Genomic DNA, 27,882 nt, shown 5'->3' on the forward strand with positions numbered 1-27,882 from the left:
TAATCAAGTTGTTTTTTGTATTTTCTAAGTTTATTTATTTTGAGAGAGACAGAAACAGCACGAGTGGGGGAGGGCAGAGAGAGAGAGGGAGAGAGAGAACCCCAAGCGGGCTCCATCTTGCCAGCACAGAGCCCAATGTGGGGCTTGAACTCACGAAACCATGAGATCATGACCTGATCTGAAACCAAGAGTCAGATGCTTAAACTGACTGAGCCACCCAGGTGCCCCTAAATCAAGTTGTTAAGTAATCTAAGGCTCTTGGACTATTTAAACTGTTGACAATGTTTGTCAGAATACAGATATAATTTACTTGAACACAAACTTATCTTTTTCATAGTCTTAAACATGACGTAGCAGCAGTGACTGCTTTTTGATCAGTAAACCGATATAAAATGTTTGGAAGATTCAACATAAAGCAAACTTAAATATCAGGAAGAATGTACAACTGTATTATATTTAAAAAGTCAGAGAAGAGAATTATAGCTGTTTGTTTTTCTTTCTTAAGCCAAGATCATTAAACCAATCTGTTTTTTCTGAAGATTCGTCTTAATTACGTAAAATTGGATGTTTTAAGACATTTCTGAAGTAGCAGTTTTTATCAGAATGTATATGCTCCTAAAAGTATATCATGTTTGTAGTATTCGAAGTTCTGTTTAGTTTATGTGATATTTGGGGATCTTATATTTATGTAAGTGCTTATTTATCTCTATTACCGAATCAGAACAGGGATCCTTTAATTTAAGAGACATAATATAATGTATTAATACCATCTGATGGTAAGAAAACATTTCACACTCATGTAATGACAGTCAAAGGCCTTCCTACAGACTCACAGATGAATGGACACCTTCAGCCACAGGTTAAAAGTAAATATAGAAACACAAAATTTCACCTGTTCAAACTCAAAGAGCTGCCTTTTCAAGCAAGCATGAAATTCTTGATTTGAGCGCACAAACAGACGAAAAACGACTAACTGTATTCTTTATCATGTCTCGCTAATAAGGAATATACCTTCATCGTCCATCCAACAGATAGCCTCATGTGGTCAAACCATAAAACCAACATTTTCCAAAGTTTCCAAAGTTTCTACTACCACTAGGAATAACTTATCAGCCATATATGAACCGAAACAAAATTATTAGAAAGGAAAAATAAATAAAAAGAGAGGGAGTCAGTGAAGTAAAATCTCTGTTGCTACTTGGGATTCATTCAGGAAGCCAAGAAAAGATGCCTGGGCTTAAACAAGCCATGGGGTCCATGTCACAGACCTGGTCTAGGTTTGGGTACAGCTGGGTGAGCCTAGCTGAGCCTCTTGGTGAACCTCCAAAACAGTTCAAGTTTCCAAAGAATAAAATCATGACTTTCATGCAAATACAAAAGGAGTATCTGTATCATAGGTTTTATTTAACTCGCTAAATAATAAAGTATGGTGGACTGACTATTTGCATCACCCTAAAATTCAAATGTTGAAATCTTAACCCCTTCGGTGATGGTATCAGCAGGTGAAGCACTGGGCAAGTGATTAGGTCATGAAGGTGGAGCCTTATACAAAGACACAAAAGAAAGCTCTTTTTTTTTTTTTAATATATGAAATTTATTGTCAAATTGGTTTCCATACAACACCCAGTGCTCATCCCAAAAGGTGCCCTCCTCAATACCCATCACCCACCCGCCCCTCCCTCCCACCCCCCATCAACCCTCAGTTTGTTCTCAGTTTTTAACAGTCTCTTATGCTTTGGCTCTCTCCCACTCTAACCTCTTTTTTTTTTTTTTTTGCTTCCCCTCCCCCATGGGTTTCTGTTAAGTTTCTCAGGATCCACCTAAGAGTGAAAACATATGGTATCTGTCTTTCTCTGTATGGCTTACTTCACTTAGCATCACACTCTCCAGTTCCATCCACGTTGCTACAAAAGGCCATATTTCATTTTTTCTCATTGCCACGTAGTATTCAAAGGAAAGCTCTTAATCTCTCATTCCGTCTCTTTCTCTGTATCCTCTGTCTCTTTCTTTCCTATGTGGGGAAACCAGGAAGAGGACCCTCAGCAGAGCTTGACCATGCTAACAACCTCATGCCAGACTCCTGGTCTCCAGAGTTGTGAGAAATAAAAGTTTGTTGTTGAAATCACCCAGTCTATGGCATTCTTAGCCTGAAATGACTAAGACATGAGGGAACCTGTAAGATGTTATCACCCTTTAAAGGAATATTTGAGAAACTAGGATGTTTAAAGAAGAATAAGAACGCTTGCTGCTTCGATACAAAACTAATTAATTTCCACGGGGCAATAAAACCTTGGAGTTATGTGTTTTACCGCATAGAAGTTATTGTGCATTTATTTAAAAAATCTATAAGTTAATGTGAAACTTGACTAATCCCAGGACATTGAATCAGTGGGAAACTATGGGTAGTACTAAGTGCAGCACTGAAAATAATCCTTGCCTGGCCTTCAGGCCATATGACATTAGCAATCATGCCTCCCACGTTCTGAAATGTTATTTTCCACTTTTGGATAACTTTCCTGATTTAGATCACAGAAATTTAAAAACTGTGGTGTGGTGGAAGTTCAATTTAACTTTATAAAAGAAGAGTAAGAACTCAAAATTTTATAAAACTATATGCAAATGTTTACCATTCACAAATCCAGCTACCGTGGAATATTAAGGTTTTTGTCCACCACCCATATCTTTCCTTCCTTGTATTCTTCTTCTATCCTTTTCTTGGTGTAGTCTTCTCCCTTTCCCCAATCCCATCCCACACTAAACACATTTTCCAGGAGACTACAATTGATCATACAGACGCCAACACACACACACACACACACACACACACACACACACACACACACATTCCTCTCTGTACTCTGTTCCACATTCAAAGTATCCCTCCTGTTCTGAAATATATTTTCCCCACTTCACTGCTATTAACCAAATGTGTTAATGGATGAAAGAGCTAACACATCACTCACACCAGGTTAATCGTAGGTTAATTGTAGGTATCACACCAAGTAATTTAACTCACACCAGTTAAAAGAGTGGAGCTGGCTTCTCATTTATCCACAGATATAACAAAAGATTAAAAAAGATGACATTATTGTCTACGTAGAAAATTCCAAAGAATCAACAAAAATACCCTTGGAAGTAAAAAGTGATTATATATAGAAACTTAGCAAGATGCAGGATTAAACAACACATCTGAATAGACCTACAATTAGTAAGGAGATTGAATCATTAATAAAAAATCTCCCAACAAAGAAAAACTAGGATCTAATGGCTTCATTGGTGAATTCTACCAAATATTTAGAGAAGAATTAACACCAATCCTTCTCAAACTTCCCCCCAAAAATTGAATAGAAGGGAATAGGGAATACTTCCTAACTTATTCTATATGCCTTGACACCAAAGCCAAAGACACTACAAGAAAGGAACATTTACAGACCAATACCCCTTATGAATATTGGTGCAAAAATCCTCAGCAAAATACTGAATTAGGAAACATTAAAAGGATTACGCACCGTGACCAAGTGGTGTATAAAAATCAGTAGCTTTTCTGTCTAGCAGAAGCAAACAGTTAGGATTCGAAATTAAAAATGCAACATCATTTACATTAGCACCAAAAAAATGAAATTTTTAAATAAAAACCAAAGCTGATACGTATCATATATATATGAAGAAAACTGCAAAAGTTCTGATGGAGGAGATCAAAGATTTCACTAATATTAATGTAACTCTATGACATCCTGGAAAAACTGCAGAGTCAGTAAAAATATCAGTGGTTTCCAGCAGTTTGGGGGAGGAAGAGAGGAATGAATAGGGGGATTTGGGGGACAGTGAAACTATCCTCTATGATACCAGAATAGCAGATATATGACCATATACTTGGCAAAACCCTTAGAACTGTGTAATGTTGAATGTACCCTAATGTAAACTGTGATGTTTATTTAAGAAGGATGCATTAATATTGATTTTTCAGTTGTAACAAATGTACCACTAATATAATATGTTAAGAGTAGGGGAAAATGGAGGAGGAGGAGAGAGGAAGTATATAAGAACTCTCTGTACTGCTCTGTAAATCTAAGGCTTCTCTAATAAATTATTTTATGAAAAGTAATTTACACAACTGTTTACAAACTAGACTAGTTTACTTAATTTTTTCTTACCCTGTGACCCCAAATAAGATAAATTATTCACTGACAATCATGTAGTTTTGACACTTAAAATAGAGAGAAACCAATAACTCATCCATTTTGGAAATGTTGACGTGTTTGATCTTAGTTGCCCACAGGTTCAGGTTATAATGGAATCTGTTCTTTTGTGAATCAGGTTTGGAAGAGGGGGCAAGGAGAACTTTTCTAGCATGCCAATAGGTATGGGACCTTGCATGCCAACTTGAGGACTTCTACGGCTCTCTCCCCTCAAGATCAGGGTACAGTAGGACCTCATGGAATGAAAGAATAAGGTTAGAGGGGAAGGTATTAGGTGGGTATGTAGAATGTGTCTCTTCCAGAAATAAGTAGCGGGTGCATGTGGTGTATGTGTACGTGTGTATGGTTTCTGTGGTTCCATGATCACGTAAAATCTGAAAGCTATCATTTGAATTTCTTTGCTGGAAGTGTGATTTTTGATTGTATGGAGGTTGTATGGCTGTGATCACTATCACTGTTGGCGTAGTAGGACAAAATTAGGTGGTCTAAATAAGGGTTCAGCATAGTATTTAGTAGAACATGTTCAATAGTGATATGCATTAAAATTGCTAGAAATTGGAAGAAAAATAATAAAGGAGTCAAGTAGGTAAAAAGAGATAATTAAAATATAGGGAGGAAATCGAAATAGGCAAAGGCGATCTTGAATAATGTGTAGTTCAGGAAAATGAATGAAGGGAGGATGACCAATGCACTGGGATACACCTTTCATGTTCAAGCACAATTGACCATAGCTTCCCTCTTTGAAAAGATTTCATTGCACATATGTATTCATGTGATAATTAAGTTCATGTGGTAACCGGACTGGGGCATGAGGTGCCTAGATTGTTTATTAAACATTATTCTGAGTATGTCTAGGAAAGCGATTTTGGATAAGATTAACATTTAAATTGGTAGACTGAGTAAAGTAGATTGTCCTTCTCAGTGTCGATGGGCATCATTCAATCCATTGAAAACTTGAGTCGAACAAAAGGCAGAGTAAGGGAGAATTTATCTTTGCTTGTCTTTGAGAAACTGGACACCACGCTTCTCAAGCCTTTCAAGCTTATACCATCAGCTCTCCTGGTTCTCAGGTCTTCAGATTGCAGATCTTAGGGCTTCTGAGCCTCCATAATTGCAGGAGCCAATTCCTTATAATTCTCTCTCTCCATCCCTCTCTCTCTCTCAGTTCTATTTCTCTGCAGAACTCTGATGAAGACAGATTTTGGTACCAAGAATGATTCTAGGGAAGTAGAATTTTAAGAATGAGTTTGCTGAATTAGTTCTAGAATTTCTGGAATTGACTGTCTCACATGATTAGATTTAAAGACATGAATGATTCTGTTTCTAGAAGTAAAGACAGCACTAATGGTTCATGGTATGATCTTACAATAGATGCAAGTTACCTGCATGAAATACTCTTAATAAACCACTTATAAAAAGCAAGCAGTTAGGTGACTGTGTATATATTCCTGTTGTTTTTTTAATTTGTTTATTCTTGAGCAAGAGAGAGTGAGAGAGGATGAGCAGCTGAAGGGCAAAGGGAGGGAGAGAGAGAGAGAATCCCAAACTGGGAATCCCAGAATCTCTGCACTGACCGCGTGAAACCCGATGCAGGGCTCGAATCCACAAACCATGAGATCATGACCTGAGCTGAAATAAAAAATCAGACGCTAAAATGACTGAGCCACCCAGGCATCCATTTCTCTAAGTTTTTATTTAAATTCCAGTTAGTTAACATGCAGTGTAATATTAGTTTGAGGTGTACAATTTAGAGATTCAACGCTTGCATACATCATCCAGTACTCAGCACAACAAGTGCACTCCTTAATTCCCATCACTTATTTAACCCATTTTCCTCATTCACCTTCCTTCTGGTAACCATTATTTTGTTCTCTGTTCAATTTTATTCAACATTCAGTATAGTTGAGTCTGTTTCTTGGTTTGCCACTCTCTCTCATTTTTACCCTTTGCTTATTTGTTTTGTTTTAAATTCCACATACGAGTGAAATTATATGGTATTTGGCTTTCTCTGACCAACGTATTTCACTTAACATAATACTCTCTAGCTCTGTTAACATCATTCTTTTTGTGGCTGAGTAATATTCCATTGTATGTGTGTGTGTGTGTGTGTGTGTGTGTATATACACACATACATATATACACATATATATACATATATGTACATATACATATACATACATGTATATATACATATATACACATATATACATATACATATCTCACATCTTCTTTTTTTTTTTTTTTTTTTTTTTTTATTTTATTTTTTTTTATGAAGTTTATTGACAAATTGGTTTCCATACAACACCCAGTGCTCATCCCAAAAGGTGCCCTCCTCAATACCCATCACCCACCCGCCCCTCCCTCCCACCCCCCATCAACCCTCAGTTTGTTCTCAGTTTTTAAGAGTCTCTTATGCTTTGGCTCTCTCCCACTCTAACGTCTTTTTTTTTTCTCCCTTCCCCTCCCCCATGGGTTCCTGTTGAGTTTCTCAGGATCCACATAAGAGTGAAACCATATGGTATCTGTCTTTCTCTGTATGGCTTATTTCACTTAGCATCACACTCTCCAGTTCCATCCACGTTGCTACAAAAGGCCATATTTCATTTTTTCTCATTGCCACGTAGTATTCCATTGTGTATATAAACCACAATTTCTTTATCCATTCATCAGTTGATGGACATTTAGGCTCTTTCCATAATTTGGCTATTGTTGAGAGTGCTGCTATGAACATTGGGGTACAAGTGCCCCTATGCATCAGTACTCCTGTATCCCTTGGGTAGATTCCTAGCAGTGCTATTGCTGGGTCATAGGGTAGGTCTATTTTTAATTTTCTGAGGAACCTCCACACTGCTTTCCAGAGCGGCTGCACCAATTTGCATTCCCACCAACAGTGCAAGAGGGTTCCCGTTTCTCCACATCCTCTCCAGCATCTATAGTCTCCTGATTTGTTCATTTTGGCCACTCTGACTGGCGTGAGGTGATACCTGAGTGTGGTTTTGATTTGTATTTCCCTGATAAGGAGCGACGCTGAACATCTTTTCATGTGCCTGTTGGCCATCTGGATGTCTTCTTTAGAGAAGTGTCTTTTCATGTTTTCTGCCCATTTCTTCACTGGGTTATTTGTTTTTCGGGTGTGGAGTTTGGTGAGCTCTTTATAGATTTTAGATACTAGCCCTTTGTCCGATATGTCATTTGCAAATATCTTTTCCCATTCCGTTGGTTGTCTTTTAGTTTTGTTGGTTGTTTCCTTTGCTGTGCAGAAGCTTTTTATCTTCATAAGGTCCCAGTAATTCACTTTTGCTTTTAATTCCCTTGCCTTTGGGGATGTGTCGAGTAAGAGATTGCTACGGCTGAGGTCAGAGAGGTCTTTTCCTGCTTTCTCCTCTAAGGTTCTGATGGTTTCCTGTCTCACATTTAGGTCCTTTATCCATTTTGAGTTTATTTTAGTAAATGGTGTGAGAAAGTGGTCTAGTTTCAACCTTCTGCATGTTGCTGTCCAGTTCTCCCAGCACCATTTGTTAAAGAGGCTGTCTTTTTTCCATTGGATGTTCTTTCCTGCTTTGTCAAAGATGAGTTGGCCATATGTTTGTGGGTCTAGTTCTGGGGTTTCTATTCTATTCCATTGGTCTGTGTGTCTGTTTTTGTGCCAATACCATGCTGTCTTGATGATGACAGCTTTGTAGTAGAGGCTGAAGTCTGGGATTGTGATGCCTCCTGCTTTGGTCTTCTTCTTCAAAATTCCTTTGGCTATTCGGGGCCTTTTGTGGTTCCATATGAATTTTAGGATTGCTTGTTCTAGTTTCGAGAAGAATGCTGGTGCAATTTTGATTGGGATTGCATTGAATGTGTAGATAGCTTTGGGTAGTATTGACATTTTGACAATATTTATTTTTCCAATCCATGAGCAGGGAATGTCTTTCCATTTCTTTAAATCTTCTTCAATTACCTTCATAAGCTTTCTATAATTTTCAGCATACAGATCCTTTACATCTTTGGTTAGATTTATTCCTAGGTATTTTATGCTTTTTGGTGCAATTGTGAATGGGATCAGTTTCTTTATTTGTCTTTCTGTTGCTTCATTGTTAGTGTATAAGAATGCAACTGATTTCTGTACATTGATTTTGTATCCTGCAACTTTGCTGAATTCATGTATCAGTTCTAGCAGACTTTTGGTGGAGTTTATCGGATTTTCCATGTATAATATCATGTCATCTGCAAAAAGCGAAAGCTTGACTTCATCTTTGCCAATTTTGATGCCTTTGATTTCCTTTTGTTGTCTGATTGCTGATGCTAGAACTTCCAGCACTATGTTAAATAACAACGGTGAGAGTGGGCATCCCTGTCGTGTTCCTGATCTCAGGGAAAAAGCTCTCAGTTTTTCCCCGTTGAGGATGATGTTAGCTGTGGGCTTTTCATAAATGGCTTTTATGATCTTTAAGTATGTTCCTTCTATCCCGACTTTCTCAAGGGTTTTTATTAAGAAAGGGTGCTGGATTTTATCAAAGGCCTTTTCTGCATCGATTGACAGGATCATATGGTTCTTCTCTTTTTTTTTGTTAATGTGATGTATCACGTTGATTGATTTGCGAATGTTGAACCAGCCCTGCATCCCAGGAATGAATCCCACTTGATCATGGTGAATAATTCTTTTTATATGCTGTTGAATTCGATTTGCTAGTATCTTATTGAGAATTTTGGCATCCATATTCATCAGGGATATTGGCCTGTAGTTCTCTTTTTTTACTGGGTCTCTGTCTGGTTTAGGAATCAAAGTAATACTGGCTTCATAGAATGAGTCTGGAAGTTTTCCTTCCCTTTCTATTTCTTGGAATAGCTTGAGAAGGATAGGTATTATCTCTGCTTTAAACGTCTGGTAGAACTCCCCTGGGAAGCCATCTGGTCCTGGACTCTTATTTGTTGGGAGATTTTTGATAACCGATTCAATTTCTTCGCTGGTTATGGGTCTGTTCAAGCTTTCTATTTCCTCCTGATTGAGTTTTGGAAGAGTGTGGGTGTTCAGGAATTTGTCCATTTCTTCCAGGTTGTCCAATTTGTTGGCATATAATTTTTCATAGTATTCCCTGATAATTGTTTGTATCTCGGAGGGATTGGTTGTAATCATTCCATTTTCATTCATGATTTTATCTATTTGGGTCATCTCCCTTTTCTTTTTGAGAAGCCTGGCTAGAGGTTTGTCAATTTTGTTTATTTTTTCAAAAAACCAACTCTTGGTTTCGTTGATCTGCTCTACAGTTTTTTTAGATTCTATATTGTTTATTTCTGCTCTGATCTTTATTATTTCTCTTCTTCTGCTGGGTTTAGGCTGCCTTTGCTGTTCTGCTTCTATTTCCTTTAGGTGTGCTGTTAGATTTTGTATTTGGGATTTTTCTTGTTTCTTGAGATAGGCCTGGATTGCGATGTATTTTCCTCTCAGGACTGCCTTCGCTGCGTCCCAAAGCGTTTGGATTGTTGTATTTTCATTTTCGTTTGTTTCCATATATTTTTTGATTTCTTCTCTAATTGCCTGGTTGACCCACTCATTCGTGAGTAGGGTGTTCTTTAACCTCCATGCTTTTGGAGGTTTTCCAGACTTTTTCCTGTGGTTGACTTCAAGCTTCATAGCATTGTGGTCTGAAAGTATGCATGGTATAATTTCAATTCTTGTAAACTTATGAAGGGCTGATTTGTGACCCAGTATATGATCTATCTTGGAGAATGTTCCATGTGCACTCGAGAAGAAAGTATATTCTGTTGCTTTGGGATGCAGAGTTCTAAATATATCTGTCAAGTCCATCTGATCCAGTGTCTCATTCAGGGCCCTTGTTTCTTTATTGACCGTGTGTCTAGATGATCTATCCATTTCTGTAAGTGGGGTGTTAAAGTCCCCAGCAATTACCACATTCTTATCAATAAGGTTGCTTATGTTTATGAGTAATTGTTTTATATATTTGGGGGCTCCGGTATTCGGCGCATAGACATTTATAATTGTTAGCTCTTCCTGATGGATAGACCCTGTAACTATTATATAATGTCCTTCTTCATCTCTTGTTACAGCCTTTAATTTAAAGTCTAGTTTGTCTGATATAAGTATGGCTACTCCAGCTTTCTTCTGGCTTCCAGTAGCATGATAAATAGTTCTCCATCCCCTCACTCTCAATCTAAAGGTGTCCTCAGGTCTAAAATGAGTCTCTTGTAGACAGCAAATAGATGGGTCTTGTTTTTTTATCCATTCTGATACCCTATGTCTTTTGGTTGGCGCATTTAATCCATTTACATTCAGTGTTATTATAGAAAGATACGGGTTTAGAGTCATTGTGATGTCTGTATGTTTTATGCTTGTAGTGATGTCTCTGGTACTTTGTCTCACAGGGTCCCCCTTAGGATCTCTTGTAGGGCTGGTTTAGTGGTGACAAATTCCTTCAGTTTTTGTTTGTTTGGGAAGACCTTTATCTCTCCTTCTATTCTAAATGACAGACTTGCTGGATAAAGGATTCTTGGCTGCATATTTTTGCTGTCTAGCACCCTGAAAATCTCGTGCCAATTCTTTCTGGCCTGCCAAGTTTCAAAAGAGAGATCAGTCACGAGTCTTATAGGTCTCCCTTTATATGTGAGGGCACGTTTACCCCTTGCTGCTTTCAGAATTTTCTCTTTATCCTTGTATTTTGCCAGTTTCACTATGATATGGCGTGCAGAAGATCGATTCAAGTTACGTCTGAAGGGAGTTCTCTGTGCCTCTTGGATTTCAATGCCTTTTTCCTTCCCCAGTTCAGGGAAGTTCTCAGCTATGATTTCTTCAAGTACCCCTTCAGCACCTTTCCCTCTCTCTTCCTCCTCTGGGATACCAATTATGCGTAAATTATTTCTTTTTAGTGTATCACTTAGTTCTCGAATTTTCCCCTCATACTCCTGGATTTTTTTATCTCTCTTTTTCTCAGCTTCCTCTTTTTCCATAACTTTATCTTCTAGTTCACCTATTCTCTCCTCTGCCTCTTCCATCCGAGCTGTGGCGGTTTGCATTTTGTTTTCCATTTCCTTTAAAGCGTTTTTCAGCTCCTCGTGACTGTTCATTAGTCCCCTGATGTCTGTAGCAAGAGATTCTCTGCTGTCCTGTATGCTGTTTTCCAGCCCAGCGATTAATTTTATGACTATTATTCTAAATTCACTTTCTGTTATATTATTTAAATCCTTTTTGATCAGCTCATTAGCTGTTGTTATTTCCTGGAGATTCTTCTGGGGGGAATTCTTCCGCTTGGTCATTTTGGATAGTCCCTGGTGTGGTGAGGGCCTGCAGGGCACTTCCCCTGTGCTGTGGTGTATAACTGGAGTTGGTGGGCGGGGCCGCAGTCCGACCTGATGTCTGCCCCCAGCCCACCGCTGGGGCCACAGTCAGACTGGTGTGTGCCTTCTCTTCCCCTCTCCTAGGGGCGGGATTCACTGTGGGGTGGCGTGGCCCGTCTGGGCTACTTGCACACTGCCAGGCTTGTGATGCTGGGGATCTGGCGTATTAGCTGGGGTGGGAAGGCAAGGTGCACGGCGGCAGGGGGGGCAGGCTTAGCTCGCTTCTCCTTAGGTGATCCACTTCAGGAGGGGCCCTGTGCAGCCGGAGGGAGTCAGATCGCTGCCGGAGGTTTGGCTCCGCAGAAGCACAGAGTTGGGTGTTCGCGCGGAGCGAGCAATTTCCCTGGCCGGAGCCGGTTCCCTTTGGGATTTTGGCTGGGGGATGGGCGGGGGAGATGGCGCTGGAGAGCGCCTTTGTTCCCCGCCAAACTGAGTTCTGTCGTCCGGGGGCTCCGCAGCTCACCCTCCCTTTGTCCTCCAGCCTTCCCGCTTTCTGAGCAGAGCTGTTAACTTATGACCTCCCAGACGCTAAGTCGCGCTTGCTGTCGGAACACAGTCCGTCAGGCCCCTCCGCTTTTGCAAGCCGGACTCGGGGGCTCTGCTTGGCCGGCGAGCCGCCCCTCCGCCCCGGCTCCCTCCCGCCAGTCCGTGGAGCGCGCACCGCCTCGCCGCCCTTCCTACCCTCTTCCGTGGGCCTCTCGTCTGCACTTGGGTCCGGTGACTCTGTTCTGCTAATCCTCTGGCGGTTTTCTGGGTTATTTAGGCAGGTGTAGGTGGAATCTAAGTGATCAGCAGGACGCGCGGTGAGCCCAGCGTCCTCCTACGCCGCCATCTTCCTCGCTCACATCTTCTTTATCCATTCACCAGTTGGTAGACCTTTGGGGTGTTTCCATAATTAGGCTATTGTATATAATGCTGCTATAAACATTGGGATGCAGTCACCTCAGGCTGGTCAGAGTGGCTAAAATAAACAAATCAGGAGACTATAGATGCTGGCGAGGATGTGGAGAAACGGGAACCCTCTTGTACTGTTGGTGGGAATGCAAACTGGTGCAGCCACTCTGGAAAACAGTGTGGAGGTTCCTCAAAAAATGAAAAATAGACCTGCCCTATGACCCAGCAATAGCACTGCTAAGAATTTACCCAAAGGATACAGGAGTGCTGATGCATAGGGACACATGTACCCCAATGTTTATAGCAGCGCTTTCAACAATAGCCAAATTATGGAAAGAGCCTAAATGTCCATCAACTGATGAATGGACAAAGAAGATGTGGTTTATATATACAATGGAATACTACTTGGCAATGAGAAAGAATGAAATGTGGCCATTTTCAGCAACATGGATGGAACTGGAGGGTATTATGCTAAGTGAAATAAGTCAGACAGAAAAACACAGATGCCATATGTTTTCACTCATATGTGGATCCTGAGAAACTTAACAGAAGACCATGGGGGAGGGGAAGGGGAAAAAAAGTTACAGAGAGGGAGCGAGGCAAACCATAAGAGACTCTTAAAAACTGAGAACAAACTGAGGGTTGAAGGGGGGTGGGGAAGAGGGGAAAGTGGGTGATGGGCATTGAGGAGGGCACCTGTTGGGATGAGCACTGGGTGTTGTATGGAAACCAATTTGACAATAAATTATAATAAATAAATAAATAAATAAATAAATAAATAAATATTGGGATGCATGTATAGCTCTGAATTAGTACTTTTGGATTCTTTGGGTAAACACTTAGCAGTGCCATTGTTGGACTGTAGGGTAATTCTATTTTTAGCTTTTTGAGGAAGCTCCATACTGTTTTCCAGAGTGGCTGCACCAGTTTGCATTCCCACCAACAGTGCAGCGAGATTCCCCTATTTCCACATCCTCACCACCACCTGTTGTTTCTTATGTTATTGATTTTCTGACAGGTGTGAGGTGGTATCTCATTGTAGTTTTGATTTGCATTTCCTTAATGATGAGTGATGTGGAGCATCTTTTCATATGGAAAATATCTATTCATGTCTTCTGCCAATTTTTTATTTGATTACTTGTTTTGGGGAGTTGAGCTTTGTAAGTTCTTTATGTCTTTTGGACATTAATCCTTTATCATATATGTCATTTGCAAATATCTTCTCCCCTTGTGTAGGCTACCTTTTAGTTCTGTTAATAGTTTCCTTCGCTTTGCAGAAGCTTTTTATGTTGATGAAGTCCCAATAGTTTATTTTTGTCAGGAGACATCTAGCAAAAATTTGCTATGGCTGATATCAAAGGGGTTACTGCCTGTGTTCTCTTCTAGGATTTTAATGGTCTCGTGTCTCACATTTAGGTCCTTAATCCACTTTGAATTTATTTTTGTGGAGGGTGTAAGAGTGTGGTCCAGTTTCATTATTTTGCGTATAGCTGTCCAGTTTTCCCAACATCATTTGTTGAAGAGACTGTCTTTCCCATTGGATGTTCTTTCCTGCTTTGTCAAAAATTAATTGACCATATAGTTGTGGGTTCATTTCGAGTTTTCTATTCTGTTCTGTTGATCTACGTGTCTATTTTTGTGCCAGTACTGTGTTGATCACTACAGCTTTGTAATATAATTTGAAGTTCAGAATTGTGATGCCTCTAGCTTTGCTTTTCTTTTTCAAGGTTGCTTTGGTTATTCAGGGTCTTTTGTGGTTCTATACAAATTTTAGGATTGTTTATTCTAGCTCTGTGAAAAAAACTGGTGGTATTTTGATAAATATTGCACTACATGTGTAGATTGTTTGGGTAGTATAGACGTGGTAATAATAATTTTTTCTTCCAATGCCTGAGAATTAAATATCTTTCCATTTCTTTGTGTTGTCTTCAATTTATTTTATCAGTGTTTTGTAGGTTTCAGAGTACAGGTCTTTTACCTCTTTGGTTAGGTTTATTCCTAAGCATCTTCTTGTTTTTGGTGCAACTGTAAGTAGAGTTGATTCCTTAATTTCTCTTTCTGCTGTTTCATTATTTATGAATAGAAATGCAACAGAATTCTGTACATTGATTTTGTCTCTGAGACTTTACTGAATCCATGTATCAGTTCCAGCAGTTTTTTGGTGGAGTCTTTTGGGTTTTCCGTGTAAAGTATCATGTCATCTGCAAAGAGTGAAAGTTTGACTTCTTCCTTGATGATTTGGATGACTTTTATTTTTTGTTGTTGTTGTTGTCTGATTGCTGTGGCTAGGACTTTAACAGAGAAGGATGAGCTCAGGATTTGAATCCCCACCTCAAGCACTGCATAAATGACCCAAAAGCTTCTATATATATATACTCTGAAGAAATCCCTTATCTCTTATAGCTGCAGTGCTGAGATTGCTGAAAATCAAATACAGAATCTCATCCTGTAACTGAATGAATTACAGTGCAAATTGAATCCCCAGCCTCACTGGGTGTCTCCTGTTAAAACAAAGGCATGAATTGGGAAGGAATGAAATCTTATAAGTCAGAATCGGGACCTGTTGGAAGACCCTGATGAAGCTGGAGACATGGAGCCCTAAATTTTGACGAGTCTTTGCTTTTCTATTCCAGTGCAAGCAGTCTCCTCAGCCCCAGCACTAGGGGCCTCTCCACCTCCATCTGAGGGGATTAACACTACATTGCTTGTGAAACTGTAATGGCCTCCCCTGAGGCAGTTACCATGCAAGACCAGGCTGATTCTCCTAAAGACCCGCCTCACCACTCCTCTTTGCTTCTAGGCTTTAACTAGACTCAAATCCAAACAGGCCTCTCCAGACCAGATACAAAGTGTGACCTATGAGGTAGCTATATTCCAAAATAACTACTTGAGTTTTCTAATTTATGCAGACAGAAATCCAGGGCCCATGCATAGGAATGCATACTAAAGAAATGGGATAATGGTGGAAGGAACATAAAGGTGGATTAGGCCAGATTTATTGGTAGAGCTCACTAAACAGAAATTCTGCATTTAATGTCGCAGTTTGAGGAGTTAGGAAGGGATTGGCTGAAACAGGAAGGGATTGGCTGAAACCAAAATGGGACCCACAGTGAGTGAGCTGGAAATGCCAGATATGCCTTGGTGTAATGTAGAGGAAGAGATTTAAAGCCTTAGGGAAATTGGAATAATCCCCAATAGGGATATTGGATTTGTCATGTAAGACCTCCTCATTCAGGGAGGGTCCAGAAGACAAACTTTTTACTACTACCATGACAAGTAAATTTGTGAGGGGAGCCCCAGAATCCTTGAAGAGCTCTGTGATCACTCTTCTATGTAGGCAACACCTTACAGTGGGTACTGTGGTCACTGAATTGAAGGAACTAAATGCAATGGGAAGAATTGGACCCTAAGGTGGCAGAGCCAAGTGGCATCATTCAACCACCAAGGGCGAAGAGAGTGTGGTTACCGTCATGAACAGCAAAGTCAAAGCAGCAAACAGAATAGTCTGACTCATATAAACTTCTGGTGTTGGTTGGTTCTCTGGAATTCCTAGAAGTGAAAGAGAGAGACAGCCTATTACATTCTTACTTGATCTGTATAAGTAGAAAAGAACTAGATCAAGGGAACAAAAATCTAACCTGAATTATAACAACAAAGAGTCACAGCCCCTCCATCAATTCCCAGACTTGAGCTAGTTTATAGACCCAGAGCTCCTTGAATGAAGAGAGGCTGGGTACAGTTGAGGAAGTACCCCAGAACACTGTCAAAAATTTATGCTGTTAATCTTTTCCCCAGCCTTCCCTAAGTAAACCTGGATTTTTTTGCCAGGGTATCTGCGTTGAGGAAAAGGAAGTAAGTGACATTTTGGGGGCTCCTTGATGCTGATTCTAAATGAGACTAATTCTAGGAGACCCCAAACATCACTGTGGTCCACCAGTCGAAGTAGGGCATATGGAGGTCAGATTAGCAATGGAGTTTTAGCTCAGCTCTGTCTCATGGTAGGCCCAGTGGATCCCTACATCTATTTTGTTATTTTCCCAGTTACAGAAAATATAATTGGAATAGATATATTTATCAGCTGACAGAATCCTCACATTAGTCCTCTGACTTGTGGAATAAGGTCTATTATGGTGGGAAAAACCCAGGAGAGGGCAAATAGAAGACCCTCTAAATAGTACACCAAAAGTAATACCACATTTCTGGAGGCATTGTAAAGATTAGTGCCATCATCAAGGACTTGAAAGACGCAGGGGTGATGATTCCCATCGCATCTCCATGGAACTCTTCTTTTTGGCTATGGAGAAGATAGATGGATCTTGGAGAATGACAGTGGACTATAGCTACAAGCTTCACCATGTGGTGACTCCAATTGCAACTGCTATGCCATATGTGGTTTCATTGTTGGAGTAAATCAATACATCTCCCAGTACCTGGTATGCAGCTATTCATCTGACAAATGTCTTTTTCTCCATCCCTTTCAATAAGGTCCCTCAAAAACAGTTTTCTTTCAGTTAGCAAGGCCAGCAATATGTCATCACTGCCCTAATTCAGAGGTATGTCAACTCCTCACCCCTGTGGCATAATGTAGTTAACAGGAGCGCTGTCCCTCAGAAATAGTTTATTTCTCAGACTTTCTTGGATAACTAAAAGCTATGAGAGTTCATCACCACTAGACCCTCCTTACAATGCTAAAGATAACACTTCAGGTTTAAATAAAAGCATGCTAATCATGAAAATACACGCAGGTGTAAATTTCACTGTGAAGGTAAGAATATAATCTAATCCACAGAACTCCAATAGTGTAATGGTATGCAAATCACTTTTAACTGTAGTATAAAAATTACAAAAGTATTAAAATATTGCTACAATAATTTAGCAGATACAAAACATATAAAAAATGTAAATTGTGACATCAATAATATAAAACGTGGGAGGAGAAGTTAAAGTGTAGTTTTTTATAGGTTAAAGTTAAGTTACCATCAGCCTAAGTATATTGGTAAAGTATAAGATATTTTATGTAAACCTCATGGTAACCATGAAGAAAAAAGCCAGTAGGATATACACAAAAGATACAGAGAAAGGAATCAAGCCATATCACTACAAAAAATCATCAAATCACAAAGCAAGACAGAGAGGAAGAAAGAAACAAAGGATCTACAAGCCAGTCAGAAAATGGTTAACAAAATGGCAATAGTAAGTCCTTACCCATCAATGATGAATTTAAATGTAAATGGATTAAATTCATAAATCAAAAGGCACACAGTGTCTGAATTGATTTTTTAAAAAAATATCGAACATTATGCTGCCTATAAAAAACTCACTATCCTTTTATCAGACAAAACAGTCATTAAGTCAAAAACTATCACAGAAGACAGAGTTCATTATATAATTTAAAGGGGTAACCCATAAGAAGGATATAATATTTGTAAATATTTTTGCACCTAATATCAAAGCACCTAAATATATAAAGCAAATATTAGTAGACCCAAAGGGAAAAATAGACAGCAATACAGTCATACTAGGGGAAGTCAATATTCCACTGTCAACAATCGATAGATCATCCAGATATAAGTACAAGAAGGAAGCGTCAAACTTGAACAACATTGTACACCAAGTGGACCTAACGGACATATATAAAACACTCCATTCAACAACAGCAGAACACACATCCTTCTCAGGTGGACGTGGGACATTTTCCAGAATGGATCATGTGTTAGGCCAGAAAACAAGTCTTAACAAACTTAAGATCAAAAACATATCAAGTGTCCTTTATGACCACAATGGTATGAAACTAGAAATCAGTAACAAGAGGAAAACTGGAAAATTTGCAAGTGTGTGCAGATGAAACAACAGGCTCCTGAAACAGTTAATGGGTCAAAGAAGGAATCAAAAGGGAAATTAAGAAATGTCTCGAAACAAATGAAAGTGGAAGCACAACATATCACAACATAGGTAGACGGGACAATCTTTATATTCCCTGGCAACCCCTAGTGCAGCTTTGGGGGCTTAGGGAGCAGTAAATACCCAGACAATTATATTATAATGAAGGCAGTGCCTCCTGGGTACCAGGTAATTACATTACGTCACTTCTACATCCATGTCATGTCACATCACCCCTCTTAGAGATGAGGGACTGGAAGCAGAGAGGTTGAGCACTCACACATGTTCAGCCAGGTGGCACCTGGCACAGCTGACCCCTGTCCTCAGTGTGTCACGTTGCCCGTCACATCCACTTCCACCGTGACAGTCCCATGTGTACCACGCAGCTGTCACCTCACATGGAGCTTTGGGCAGAGGAGGGCCTAGAGATTCTGGGGAGTCACTGGTCTTTCTGCCCACAGCACTGGGCTCTCCCACAGACCCTGGTCCTCTTCCTGCTTCCATCCTGCCTTATGATCAGGGACCGTACACTTCTGCAGACTTATTCAAGTTCAAGGCCAAATGGCTGGCAAAAGCCAGGAAACAATGGGGGATCTCTCAAGGGTTAAAGACTAAACAGGAACTCACACAGACTCCTCTGCCTTTTGCTTTCCATGCTCCTTCAGCACCACAAGTGCTGCCAGCTATGAAATTATTTAACCAAGGCAATCACATCCTTCCATAGAAACCAGGGGGTATCCCCCATCCGGTTACTACAAAGTTTGCCCCTCCTGGTTCACTATGCTCCTGGGTGCATTTTTTCACGTGGCCTTGCACGTTGTGCAGTGTTCTCTTCCCCAACTGTGGGTATATGTGACTAGTAAACTGCTGTCAATATCATCTGTTCAGTGGCAGGGGTTGTGTGTTCAGCCATCTCACACAACTTAGGTGGGAAATCCCTTCTTCACCAATAGGGTGAATAAGAGGTGATCAGCATACATGGATTCCCTATACTTTATGAAAACGGGACTCTTTTGTTTCTTGATTGAAATAAGGGACTCATATACCCATACACATGTCTGGAAAAATGCTATTCCGTGTTATTGAGCTAAGACTGTGGCTAGATAATTACCTAGAATCGATTTTCTGGACAGTACTCACCAAATAAACAATAGAAAAGAGCAAACAGAACAAAACTTTCCATTGAGAACCTGTTATGTGCAGTAAGCACGGTTCTTGGAATACTAAGTACACTATATGATTGTTATCTTCAGGCATCTAAGAATTATGTGATCTACTTTGAAATTTTCAGCTGGGCTGAATATACTAAGTTTTATTGAGGATCAGTCATGAAGAGTCAAAGAGACTTCAAAGGAAAGATGAAATATTAACTAGTCTCTGAAAATACTGGTGGGGCTTAGGCAAGTTGGAATAAAGAAAAGCAACCAAGGCGTCAGTATGTGTAAGAATTAAAGCACAGGGGCACCTGGTGGCCCAGTCGATTGAGCATCCAACTTTGGCTCAGGTCATGATCTTGTGGTTTGTGAGTTCGAGCCCCACATCAGGCTCACTGCTGTCAGTGGGTCTGCCCCTCCCCTGCTCATGCTCTCTCTCTATCAGAAAAAAACAAAAACAAAAACAAAAACAAAAAACCACACACACACACGAAAAAAACAGAGCTAAGTCACAGTTATGGAAAAGGGTAATGAGTCTTCTAAGGTGTTCAGCTTATAGTATTTGGAGAACCAAGAATAGAGGATATTTTATAAAAAGCAGTCTTTTGTTAGAAAGAGTATTAAGTAAATTGAAAGTAACAGGTGCAGAACAATATGTAAGGAATTATATGAAATAACGGTGTTAAACTTTATCCAGAATGTAATAGAAAGAACATTCTGAGTTGAGATGATGTCCAGTCTGAGTTGAGATAATGTCCAAGAAGAATAAAGGGCTTTAACTCTTCAAGTAAGTGAATACCTGACATTTAAAAAAAGGATGTGACATACAAGTGAAATTCTGAGTACACTTTTCCCACAGTGTCTTTGTTCATAATTTCCATAGTTATGTTAAAATTATATGAACTCTAACATAATGGTAACTTAAATTCTCTAAATATTTGGAAATTAACAACACTGTCCTAAAAAAGAATCCATGGGTCAAAGAGGAAGTCTCAAGAGAAATTAGAAAATATTTAAGCTGAATAAAATAAAAAGTATAATACATCAAAATTTGTATGACACAGCTAAAATGATGTTTACCAGGAAATTTATAGCATTCAATGCTTGTGTTAATAAAGAGCAAGGATTTTAAGTCAACATTTTAAACTTCTGTATCAAGAAACCAGAAAAAGGCAGAAAAAGAATAAGATAAATAAGATAAAAAATAAATGATCTTATTTATGAAAACATAATAGACTAATAAAGAATGATATAAATAAGATCAGAAATAAAATACTTATGAAAACATAAATAGAGAAAAATCAATGAAACAAAGACTTTTGAAAAAAATTGTCAAAATTCATGCACCTCTAGACAGAATGACAAATAGAGATGACATAAATTACCAATATGAAGAATAAAAGAGGGCATATCAGCACAAAGTCACAGATATCATAAGAAAAATAAGGAAATATTATTAACAATTCTATACAAATGAATTAAACAACTCAGAAAAAATAAGCCATTTTCTTGAAAGTAGGAAAAATTAGTGACTAAGTAAACTCATCCAAGATGAAATAGATAACCTGAATAGTCCTATCTACTAAATCTGTAGTTTAAAATCTTATTAAAAAGAAAACCCTATGCACAGATCATTTCAGGAATACTATCAAATATTTAAAGAAGCAGTAACACCAGTTATACATCAATCTTTTGCAGAAAAAGAAGGGAACATTTTATTCAGTTGAAACTTTTCTAATTTCCCTTGAGGATTTCCTCTTTGACCCATGAATTTTTTAGAATGGTACTATTTAATTTCCAAGTGCTTGGAGATTTTCCAGTTGTCATTATGTTAGAGTTCATATAATTTTAACATAACAACTAACATGCTAAACAAAGATGGTATGAGAAGGGTGTTAACATGCATCCTTTTAAATATTGGGTGTTCATATATTTAAAAAATCATAACTCTTTACACATTATGTTTTTTGTGAGTCTGAAATTACTTTGATGCCAAAACCAGACAAGGATGCTCCAAGTAAGGAAAATTACAGATTAATACTTCTCACAGACATAGAAAATTCCTCAAAATATATTAGCCAATCAAATCCATCAATATATAACAAGAATAATACACTATGTTCAAGTAGAATTTTCCCCAGAAATGCAAACTAGTTCAATATTCAAACTCAAGCAAGAGTAACTCATCATATTAATAAACTAAGGGAGAAAAAAAATGAGATCATATTAAATGAGGTCGAGGCATTTGAAAAAAAATTCAACATCCATTCACAACAAAAATTTTCAGCAAAGCAGTAGAAAAAGAATTTCCTTAACTTGATAAAAGATACCTACAAAACCCCACATCTAACACAATACTTAATGGTGAAATACTGAATCCACCCCCCTCAAGACTGGGAAGAAAGTTATTTTTAATCTCATCACTTCCATTATTTATTATTGTATTTAAAGTCCGTGTCAGTGCAACAAAGCAAGAAAAAGAAAGTATACAGACTGGTCAGGAAACAAGAAAGCTGGAATTGTTCAAAGACTACACTGAAAATATCAAGGAATCTACAAAACAATCTTGAATTAATAAGTGAGTTTATCAATACCACAGGGTACAAGGTCATCCTTCAGAAATCAATTGGATTTCTGTATGATAGTAAAGAACAACTGGAGACCCACATTTGAAAAGCAATATCATGTACAATAATTCTCAAAAAATACTTCAGTATACATCCAGCAAACATATTCAAGATTATATGATAAAACTATATAATGTTGTTGAAAGAAATCAACAACCTAAATAAGGCAAGAGACACACCATGGATTGGAAGACTAAAAATAGTTAAGATATTAATTTTTTTTCAAATTGATCTGTAGATTTGATGAATTCCAATCAAAATCCCAGCAGACTGTTTGTAAATACAAAGATATCTAAAAATTTATATGTTAAAAACAATTATAATAGCAAAATGATTTGGGGGGAAAAGGCAATAAATATGGGGAATTCACACCACCTATTTTAAGGCAAAACAAGTCCACACCAATTAAGAGTGTGATATTCGTGAAGCTATGGATTTGGAGGTCAATAAAATAGAATATGGAGCTCAACTGGTTTTTGACAAAAGTGTGAAGGCAACTCAATGGAGTAAGAATAGTGTTTTCAATGAATAGCATTTGAACAATTGGACAACCATATACGAAAACCTGAACCTGTATCTCAACCTCTTGCCCTATACAAAAATGAACTCAAGATGATTTATAGAGCTAAAAGCAAAACATAGAACTATATAATTTTTAGAAGAAATTCAGAGAACTCAAAATGAAAAATGCCTGCTCTTCAAAAGACACTAAGAATGAAATGAGGTGCTGTATAGATGAATAAAATATTTGCAAGTCACCTAACATAGGACTTGTAACCAGAATAAAGAAATCTGAAAACTGAACAATAAGGATATAACACAATAAAAAAGGACAGATTTTAACAGATGCCAAGGGTGATAATATAGATGGCAAATAAGCACTTAAAAAGATGTTCAACATCGTTAGCCATTAATAAAATGGAAATTAATAGCAATATAAGATATTACTACAAGTAGAATAGTTAAGATTTTTTTTTAATGACAATATCAAGTGTTGAGAATAAGAAGAAACTAGAACTCATACACTGCTGGTGGGAATATAGCCATTCTGGAAAAACAGTTTGACAATGTGTTATAAAGTTGAACATGTACTCACCAGATGATTTAGCAATCCCACTTTTAGTTATTTTCCCCAGAGAAATGAGCGTTTAACTTTTTTAAAAACATCTGTACCTAGGGATGTCTGTCTGTCTCTCAAAAATAAATAAAAACTAAAAAAAAATTTTGTACCTAAATGTTTATGGTAGCTTTATTCATAATTTTTGAAAAATGAAAACAAAATGTCCTTCAGTAGCTGAATGGGTAAGTAAACTGTATATAATGGAATACAATTCAGCAATAAGAACAAACTGTAGATACACCAAAAAATTTGGATAAATCTCAAAGGTATTATATCAAGTAAAAAAAAAAACAGTGTAAAAACTTTACATACTGTGATTCTATTTATGTGATATTCTGGAAAAGGGCAAAATTATAGGGAAGAAAGTCAGAGACCTCCAAGGGCTCCAGTGAGGGGAAGAAACAGATTATAAAGATTATAAAGAAACAGCATGGCAGAGTTTTGGAGAGTGAGAAATATTTTGTACCCTGAATGTGATTTTGGTCAATAAGAATCCATATATATGTTAAAACTCAGAGTTATACATCAATAAAGAGTGTTCTATGTAAACTTTTAAATAATGATGATTTTTTTAAATGCCAGAAATTATTGACCCCAGCCAGTTGCCTTGAATAGCAAAGTAGAGAAGAGGCAAATTATTTAGAAAGGCATTATTTTTCGTGTATAGACTAACAGGAAGATAACTTAAAAGACCAAAGAAGGGATACAACAACTTTTGTCATAACGCACATTACAACCACTTATTGTTTGAATTGAAACAGGAGTTGGGGAACAAAAAAAAGACCACCAGTCTTGTTCTACCCACTCCAGGAAGGAATGGGCAGCAGGCAGTGTTAGTGGAGGGAAAATTTGGGAGAAAAGGAATTATAATAAATGATCAGTTCTCTGGTTCTATGTCATGGTCTTAAGTTTCCTAAAGGCAGTCCTGCTGCTTCCAAATGACTTGAAAATGGGAAAATCATTATAAAAGGAATATAAACTTGTACATTTGGTTCCAAAATCATTGACTCATTAACTTGTTGGGGTGGCGCCATTAGTCAAACCATTCAATAAATATTTATGGAGCCGCTACTGTTTTCTAGATGGCAAGGTAGTCAGTAGGAATAGAGAAGTGAATAAGATCGAGTATCTGGTCTCAGGAGCTTACAGTCTAATACGTATCAGGTGATAAGTGCTGTCTGCAGATGAATGTGGTAGAGTCAGGAGACACGTGAAGGATGGGCAGGTGGTAATGGTTGCTATTTGGAGTGATCCTGGAAGACTTCTCTCATAAGTTGATACACAAGAGAGATCTAAATGGAGCCAGTAGGAGAGGCAGGAGGTTGTCTGGTAGGAGATTTTCCATCTGAGGGAACAAACAGCAAAGGCTGTGAGGGAAATGTGGGCTCATTAAGTCCTAGGAACAACAAGGAGACTGGGGAGGCAGGAGTGGAGAGAGTGAAAAAGAGAGGGAGAAGAAATGAAATCAGAGAAGCAGGTAGGTATAACATCCAGTAGGACCTCGAAGGCAATAGTAAGGACTGTATTTTTCTCTCCGTGATACTGTTGACCACTGAAGGTTTTCAGCAGAGGAGTGACGTGATCTATGTTTGGGCAATGTGTAGACACTAATTTCCAGCAGAGTAAGAGTTGGGATAAGGGAGGCCAGTCAGGAGGAGGCTTCCACAGCCTTCTTGGACCATGGGGATAGCAGTGCAAGGAATGGGAAGGGGTTTCAGGTTCTGTCGCCCACTTCCAGTCTGTGGGGCTTTTTTACTTAAGTTTATTTATTTTGAGAGAGAGAGAGTGAGAATGTGCATGACTGGGGGGGGGCAGGGTAGAGAGAGAGGGAGAGAGAATCCCAAGCAATCTCCCTGCTGTCAGCACAAAGCCTAAAGTGGGGTGGGATATTATGAACTGTGAGATCTTGACCTGAGCCGAGATCAAGAGTCAGAGGCTTAACTGTCTGAGCCACCCAGGGGCCCCTGTGGGGTTTCCCCCACAATTCTTGGACACCATCTGGATGTCCTACGGTTACCTCAATTCTGACACTATCTATGGGGAGATAGCAATGATTGATTAAATCATTGGCTGCTCTTGATTGATCCAACCATCAGCTCCTCTCCCTTCTCCCCTCTCAGGAGTTCAGGCAGTGGAACTGAAAGTTCTAACCCTCCAATCACATGGTTAGCTCCACTGGCAACCAACTCAGTCTTTAGGTGCTTTCCAAAAGTCACCTCATTAACATAACAAAAGACACCTGAGTTGCTCCCATCACTTAAGAAATTCCAACAGGTTTAGGTGCTCAGTGCCAAGGACAAAGACCAAATACACATATTTCTTCTCATAAATCACAAGACCACAGGTTACATTTGAATGTATTGCAAAGTTGCAAATTCTACACTGAACTTTACATTCCTATGACTTAGGTATTGTATAACTGGAAGTTTGTACCTCTTAATCCCTTTCACTTATTTTGCCCATCGTCCTATCCTCCCTCCCCTCTGGCAACCATCAGTTCGCCCTCTGTATTTGAATCTGTTTCTGTTTTGTGTGCTATTTCGTTTGGTTTTTCAGATTCCACATAAAAGTGAACACATACGGTATTTGTCTTTGTCCTATCTGACTTACTTCACTTAGCATAATACCCTTTGGTCCATCCATGCTGTCACAAATGGCAAGAGTTTAGTCATTTTTAAGTCAATATTCCATTGGATATAGATACAAATATAGATATATACAGAGATATATCATATCCTCTTTATTCATCTTTTGATGGACACTGAGGTCACTTCCATATCTTGGCCATTGTAAAAATGGTGAAATGAACATAGGGTTGCATATATCTTTTTGAATTAGTGTTTTTGTGTTCTTTAGAGAAATACCCAAAAGTGGCATTGCTGCATTATATGGTAGTTCTATTTTTTATGTCTTGTGAATCTCCATACTGTTTTCCACAGTGGCTGCACCAATTTACCTTCCGACCAATAGCGGGAATTATGCTAATTCTTACAGAAATGGGGGAAAAGAGAGGAACTCGTGCAAAAAAAAAAAATCATGGGTTAATTTTTAGATGATCTGAGGTGATGGGAGAATAATAATTAGATATCCAGTTAGAGATGAGGACCTAACATTAAGTGGAGAGTGTGAGGATATGAGAAATTGATACTTTTGGTTAATAATAATAACGATAATAATAATAACAACAACAACAACATCACGGGCTAATATTTGTTGAATCCTTACCATGTACAAAGCATTATTTTTAGGTTATTATTATTAGGTTTTCTACATGTATTATTTAATTTAGCTTTAACAATTTCACAGGCTAAGACCTTTTATTGTCCTCAGTTCACAGGTGAGGAAGTTGAGGGGCAGAGAAGTTAAATGCCTATCCTAACCGCCAAGACTCCAGCTTTGGCGGTTTGACTCTGAGGTCGCTATCTATGCCCTGGGTTATGTTACTTGAAAGCTTATATTCAAAACAACACAAGCATAAAAAAAGTGGTAGCATCTCCTTTAATTTCAGGCATTAAATTTGTTTTTTTAAAGCTTTCTTAATCATGTATAAGCTTTTAAACTTTTTGTTTTTCTTTTTGTTTTACACCTGCTCAGGCGGGGTCTGAAAACAGCACTATTAAATTAGGAATAAACTTAGAAGCTGGTGACAACCAGCCATGCAACATGTCAGGACCTTGAGATGGAAGCTGCGTGGTGAAGAACCAGCCCCCTAAGCAATCTTCATTTTGCAGTGAGTTTCTTCTGATATATTGGAAAGCATTATGTCACTCCCATTGGATCTCAATAAAAATCAAACACTCTTCATTATTGTGAAAGAAAATCCTTTTAACAGAACTGGGAGCTGAACTGGAAAGAAGAAGTAAATTTCCGAAGAAAGGAAAGTACCATTCAGAGGCAAACGGGTCCAGAGCAGGTCAGAAAGGAAAGTAGCAATATTCCCGTGCCAGGAAGAGCAAGGTGTCAGCTTCCTTTATCGACTGAAAGAAACTCCTAAGGAATAAGGACTGCCATAAATCCCCTCTCCTTTAGGACCCTAAAGATGGACCTACACAAACAAACCTTGCTAAGCTAGCCCTTATTTTCCATTTGTTTCCTCCATATATTTGTCTTCCCACAGTTTGCCATCCTTGGAAGCTCAAAACTCTTTTCCATGATCATGTCACATCTCTACAATTTTTCAGTCTTTGTTGAAATGGTATATAAGCTCTCAGGTCTATCCACTTCTTTGGGTCTTCTTTCATAAGAAGGCCCCCTCCTCATGTACAAATTGACAGCAAATAAAAATCGTATGCTTTTCTCCTGTTAATCTTTGTCAAATTGGCAGGACCCCAGGCAACGAACCTAAGAGGGTAGAAGGAAACGTTTTTCCTCCCCTACACCTGCTAATTGGATTCAACTGAATTCATATATGTAGCTAATGTGAGACTAGGGAGGATAAAGACACAAAAGTTTAGGGAACAGAGTTTATAATAATGTTGCCATTAATAAGATTAAGTCCGTTTGTTAGAGCAATGTGGTGCATTCGTTTCCCACATGGGCAAGTTCACCCAGAGAAAACCAATCCTACGAGGGAGATGAAGCCAATGTGGGCTAGTAGACACAGGATGTGAGCTGTTTTTAATGTTAGTGATAGTAGAACTTCATCTCCACTCTTGGAAAATCAACTCCAA

Source organism: Lynx rufus, unplaced genomic scaffold (genome assembly GCF_022079265.1).
Source record: "Lynx rufus isolate CCGP_SWC_20201006 ecotype Redwood Valley unplaced genomic scaffold, mLynRuf1.p SCAF_29, whole genome shotgun sequence".
In the NCBI taxonomy this organism is placed as follows: domain Eukaryota; kingdom Metazoa; phylum Chordata; class Mammalia; order Carnivora; family Felidae; genus Lynx; species Lynx rufus.